This window comes from Perissodus microlepis, chromosome 7 (assembly GCF_051167445.1).
Source record: "Perissodus microlepis isolate ML-2025 ecotype Zambia chromosome 7, ASM5116744v1, whole genome shotgun sequence".
NCBI lineage: Eukaryota > Metazoa > Chordata > Actinopteri > Cichliformes > Cichlidae > Perissodus > Perissodus microlepis.
The window spans coordinates 43,364,510-43,371,472 of record NC_140467.1 but is presented as its reverse complement, the minus strand read 5'-3'; positions in this window follow the sequence as shown (position 1 = coordinate 43,371,472).

Genomic DNA, 6,963 nt, shown 5'->3' with positions numbered 1-6,963 from the left:
TTGATGTTGTATGAATGAGCAACCCAATATCACAGCAAGGCATGTAATAGACATGCCGGTCCACCGTGTCCATTTCACACTTTGCCGCTAAAAAACGTGAAATGGACATGCATGCAAAAGTTGCAGTAAGTTGCAGTAACAGCAGAGGGAGATTTTTTTTTTTTTAAACCAACATGAAAATAAACACAGGGAAGCATTTAAACCGACACTATTCCCACACATTTACATGTATATACACATTTGCCACCTAGCTTAATGGTTTCTGATGATTAAGGACCCTGGAATGTATTACATACATTTTTTGCTTACTACCAACTTCACTGCTTTAAATATATTATCTCCACCCTGCTGTTACTGCAGTTTACTGCATGGAGTAATGCAACTTCTGCATACGTGTCCATTTCATGTTTTGGAGAGGCAAAGTGTGAAATGGACATCCTATGGGGATAGATTTGGTGCAATTGTCAGCCCAGTCACACTCAGAGTGTATAAAGAAACCTTAAACACAACACATGCATTTAATATGCAGCAGTGTTTCGGGGATTTGTTTTGGTTTTTTTTTCAATGGTATATTTTATCCCTCTTGTGGGCTTGAAAATAACTTACCAGTATTTCAGACCATTCTTGGACATACCAAGGGTTCAGACAGGCCAAAGGAAGTACCTAATGCACAACTTGTGGATTTGACAGTCATAATTTGTGCATTTGAACGTGTCAGAATTGAAGGTGCTTTGACCTCACCGAAGTGAGACGTGATGGCCAACAGACCTCCAGGTTTGTCAATGCGCCCGTGTTGGAGCAGACCACCCTACACGACTCCTATTCTCATTACCGCAGATTTGTAGGCAGTCAGATGACTGTGTCTGGTCCGTATTTGAATATATATATGTGTGTGTGTGTGTGTGTGTGTGTGTGTGTGTGTGTGTGTGTGTGTGTGTGTGTGTGTGTGTGTGTGTGTGTGTGTGTGTGACAAATATCTTGACAACTCAGATTCAAAGCAGTATAATGCACACCAGGTTTAAGGATATAACTTTAATCACAAGTTAATCTGAAGTTGCACTGTGCATATTTGCTTTGTTGCTATAAAACCTTAAAGCTTTTCTTTATTGCCCTTTTCTTTAATTTGGCGATCGTGGCTCAAGAGTTGGCAGTTCGTCTTGTAATCGGAAGGTTGCCGGTTCGAACAGTCTCGGTCGTTGTGTCCTTGGGCAAGACACTTCACCTACTGCCTACTGGTGATGGCCAGAGGGGCCGATGGCAGTCTCGCTTATTATAAAGACAATGTTGGATAACACCTCCCACCCACTCCATGACATGCTGGTCAGTCACAGGAGCACGTTCAGTGAGAGACTGAGATTACCGAAAAGCACCACTGAACGACACAGGAAATCTTTCCTGCCTGTGGCCATCTCCCTGTACAACGCATCCACTTAACACACTGGTTACTGCTACAACTACACGTTTCTTTTCCAGCTATTTATTTATGAGTGACTTATGTATGTATATATATGTATATATTGTACTATTCTTGTTAGCGTATTGTCTGTCTTGTCTTAATGTTGGTTTATAATGGAGCACTGTAACAAAAAATAATTTCCCCCAGGGATTAATAAAGTATTCTGATTCTGATTCTGATTCTGATTCTGTCAGTCTGGCCCAGGGCAGCTGTGGCTACAACTGTAGCTTGCCTTCACCAGTGTGTGAATGAGTAGTGGAATTGTAAAGCGCTTTGAGGGTCCCGAAAAGCGCTATATAAATGCAATCCATTATTATTATTATTAATTTGTAAGTTCACAAGATCACACAGCCTATCAACAGTCTTCACTATGTTCTGATGCAACACTTTAAATGTAATTTGTATAACTATTCAGAATATTTTTATACTAACTACATGGATACGTACATATTTGATTAAAAATATGAGTTTCCTATGTGCGTGCTTCATTTTATTCACTTCCTAACACATTGTGTGGCCTATTGCTAACTATTGCTGCTAAATTAAATCATCAATTAAATCATGAAACTGCATACATTTAGTGTTTTCTGTACTTAAACTTTACATTCAGGTCAATGCCCACCTTAGTGTATTCAACAAGGTGGTGAACACACTCTCCTCAGAGATTAATGACATAACAGCATCACACAATTTTTAAAAATTTGTTGGCAACACGATCCATGATACAAATCTCTGGTTCCACCACATCCCAAAGGAGATCTACTGGATCGAGATCTGGAGACTGTGGAGGTCGTTTGAGTACAGGGAATTCATTATCATGTTCAAACAAACCAGTCTGAGAAGAGCTGAGGTTTGTGACATGGTGTATCATTCTGCTGGAAACACTCATATGAAGATGGGTACATCTGGTCATAAAGGTATGGACATGGTCAGCAACAGTATTCAGAAATCCATGTTTAAACATGAGCCAAATGCTATTAAGGTCACCACAAGCAGGAGCCTGAACATCTAATACAAAGCAGGATCCACACTTTCATGTTGCTGATGCCAAATTCTGGTCCAAATATCCAAATGTCACAGCAGAAATTAAGATCCATCAGATCATGCAACGTGTTTTTTTTTTTTAATCGTCTAATATTCAATTTCATGAATTGATAAAAACTACGTTTCCTGTTTTTAGCTGACAGTAGATGTGATCTTCTGCTGCTGCAGATTTCAGTGTTGTGCAATCAGAGATGCTCTTCTGCATATTTTGGTTGTCTAGCCATTCTCATCTGACCTCTAATATCAACGAGATACTTCTGCCCACAGAACTGTTGCTCATCAAATAATTTTCTCCTTTTCAGAACAATCTTTGTGAGTTAATAAATTTCAGCATCAAAACCTATTATGGTGAACTCATAAAAGGATCACTAGGGGGCAGTAGAATACACGACATGAAGTATAACCGCTACAGAGGCGCACATAAGATTACAGCCCAGCTACACGTGAAGATGAACTAGATCCAGATGTGCTGCAATCGATTTATTTCCAGTCACTTTAATCTAAATTATTCCAATATTCGATCTAACTGTCAGTCCTTACCTGCTTTATTTAATATATGTGTTCAATTTAACAGAGGTTTCCAAAAGTAAAACTCACAGTCAGTCTGGTTTTGAGTAAACATCCTCATAAAAAAAACATAAAATCTTAGCTCTCCTAGATCTGAATACAGTCTGCTGCACTGCTGCCCCCAGCGCTGTGCCTGTGGGGGGAGGAGGACGACGACTGTTGATCAGGAAGTTGGAATGTGGGTCCTTGTGTGTGATGTGATTGTTAGCAGAAATGTGTCAGCCCCAAGCTCACCGCCACCATCACACCACCACCACCACCACCAACCAGCACTCCTGTGCGCGCAGCTCCGCTCAGGTTGTGAAAGTAGAGCCCTGTACATGAACATGCATGCCTTCGCGCACACACACACACACACACGTATATATATATACACAATATACCGCTCAGCCCAGCGTTGCCATGGAGGCTCGGATACCTTATCTTCGTTTCTTCTAGTGGAACAAGGGTAAACTCATTCACGAGGTCGACGGTGAGGAGGGGAGTGGATAACAAGACAGCCAAAAAAGACTCAGAGCGGGTGGCAGACCACAGGCCCATGTGTGGCTATGGAGGGTGAAACCATAGTGGATTAGGCTAGCGTTTGTAACTCTTCATCCTTATGCAAGAAACTGAAAGACATGGGAGGCTAGTGGTGGCTGAGTGAGGATGTGGACGTTACTCAGCAGCAAATGAGTCATCAGTCGGTGAAACTTAAGTCCGGTCACTCAAACAACGCAATCAGCAGTTCTGACACACATTTTGCTCTCATGAAGCTTTTCATCACGATGCTGCCACAAATTAGTACTTATAGTCTTTAAGGTTAGGTACTGATACTGCCTTGGCTCCCTGGCTTCGAACGAGGTTTTTCAAGGGTTTGGGTTTTAAAGGAGCAGTCAGGAAAAAAAAAATACTCCTCTTCTTTTATTATCAAGTAATAATTTTCTCCTGTGATGCTGAAATTTCTGCCGAATAAACCAACAGCTGAGTGCGGAGGATTAATAAGAAGGTGTCATGATATTCAGGTGTTTGTGTTTGGTCATAAATTAGTCATAAAATCCATCCCATGCTTCTGTGAGGCCCGTTAAATCTGCAGATAGGGAAGAGGTGTGTAAACATAAGCACTAACATTCTAAATGAAGGTGAAATAGTGTGTGTGTGTGTGTGTGTGTGTGTGTGTGTGTGTGTGTGTGTGTGTGTGTGTGTGTGTGTGTGTGGATTCATCTTTGTTTAATCACATTTAAAGCGCCAGTTTAGTCCTTCAGATCTTGGAAAAGATTGCGCCTTAAACATGAAAGCGCTGCTACTTTTGTTTTCCTTCTGTCTCCTCTCCTCCTGGCTCAGCTCATGATAGCCAAACTGTGGATGGGTTTTCAGCCACAAACCTCACAGCATCTGGGCAGCACTTTTCCGTGATCCAGGAGTTCCTGGTTGGACTGGTGGTTAGCCACACCAGCGCTTTCACCTGCCTGACTGCTTAAGTCTTACCAGACTTTAAACGGCTCCAAACAAGTGGCAACATCAGCTCACACACTCAAGCAGCTTGGGACAGTCAGGAGGAAGGTAGGGTGTGTCGCTCTGATTTGTTTGCCACTTTTTCATTTGCACCTGGATGAGTGGGATTTGTAGTCTCTGAAGAGGATTTTTTTTCTCATACATAATGTTAAGGTCTTTGTGGACCCTAAACACTCCACATTCTGAGTCTATAAGGAGAGGAGTGAGGTGGTGATCAGTATATTGTTGCTCGGATTTCTTTCGGGGTGTATTAAGAGTTTAAGTTGCAGAGTAAATACTAATTATCCAACATGGTCATCGAGCTTATTTAGACTTTAGTTTTGTTTTTTGTTTGTCTGCGAGGAGAGCTTTTTTCGTGCTTTAAAGAATACACTAACATACTCTGTGAAAAGCTCAAAGTGTCCTCTGTCTTGCATTTTCATCAGCTATATTACTTCCACCATTTCCTGTTTCTCTTGATGAAAAATAACTTTATCTTCCTGGACTTTTCACGTGTTCTGTCATGCTCAACAAAGTACACGTCGCTGTGTATGCAATTTCGGATTTCAAATGCATTGTATTAATTTTGATTTTTGAATTCTTAATTTTATTTTAATATAGACGTGACGATTAGTCTCTCTAAATAATTTCGGTTGCTGATGGGATGTATTTTGTTACAATTACATTTATATGCAATGTTTGTCTAAATTTTGGACGTTTGTAAGAAAATGTTGCACATCTTATAATGTAAGTAAGGAAATTTCATTTTTATAGCACGTTTACAAACAGAGTGCTCGATAAATTTTATAAAAAAATAATAATAATAATAATATAATATAATATAATATAATATAATATAATATAATATAATATAATATAATATAATATAATATAATATAATATAATATAATTATTATTATTATTGCAGAAAATCATTGCAGTTATTTTTGTAGTTAGCTCTGTAGTGGTTAACAAGAAACTCTAAACTCACCTTTTACCACGTGATCTAAAACTGAGGCATTTTGAGGCAAGCCAACTAATGTGATTGAAAGTGATATTCTTATGATAAGCAATGACTGTATTGTTTTCGAAATTCTGCCAATATGATGACAAATACTAATATTTTAATATATCACTGTTCAGTTTTTATGTTATTTTAAACGGAATAATTACAAAATAAAAGTTTTATGTTTATATTTTATAGACCATTTAACCTTTAAATGCATTTATGTAAGTATCAGCCTATCATTTATATATGTGCGCAAAGGCAAGACAAGCGGAACTTTAGCCCATCTGCGATGCTTACTTTTTAAAGATAAACTCGTTAATAAACACGTTTTTTTCCTTGAGTGGGCTACAAAAAAAAATACAATTAAAAATAAAGTAAAAGACTGTTTAAAGACGCTTTCGTTCTAATTTTGATTTCTGTAGGCTTAAAAAATACGTCTTTATCCGCGTTGTTTGAGATGGCTGCCTTTAAACTTTAAATTCATGATTAGTTTGCTTTATTAATTATCTAATCGATTACCGCAGACTCACCGGTTCTCCAGGACCGAGCTTCGAAGTGTTTTTACCGTTTCATAAGTAGCCTAAAACATAAGATCGTAAGATTATAGCTTTTTTTTCTCTTTCACACAGGCTTTAAATTTTGGATTTCATCTACCTGCGGCTCCTGTATGAGTACCTATCGTTTCAAGTGCTCATTAAAAAGTAAATAAACAACCAAAAAACGTTTCACTTTACAGAATGATATGCACAACCTCACACTGCTGGGTTGTATTCCCATTGCTGACATTTTAATTCTAAGACTGTTTTAATGGATTTTTGTTAGACTGCATTTCAATTACTTGTATTTGTCAGCATCAGCGCGCAGACTTCTCACTGTGGACGAGGCCAATAAATAAAGTATATATTTGTTTTATTTCTTCACTCTGCTCACACGTGGCTTGTAAACTCGTGGAGTATCTTTTGAATAAATTGCCGTCTTTATCATTTATCAGTTATGCAGTAACGCTGCGTGATAGTCACGTCTGCACTGACAACAGAATCAACTTTGAGGCGAAAAAATGTGTGGCAGCTTCCCAAAATGTTTTGGGGTTTTTTTTACATTTCTTTGCCGGGTTGTTTTGTCTTTAAAATGTAAACAAATAAACAGCCCATCTGACGAACGCGAAGCGTCACGAAATCTGCAAAAACTTCACAGAAATACATTTGAAAACTGGAAAATTATGATTACAAAGTTTAGACGATTCGTTTTTTCTCCGCGGGAAAATGTTGTTACACAATGGCATAAGACTACATCCCAAAAATATGTGTATATTATTTTATCATATGGCAAAGACAAACCAAATTTAGCACTTTTTTCAGTCAAAAAAAAATGGGGTAAGTGAGCACATAGGCCCACCTTCGCTTTTATCAGGACC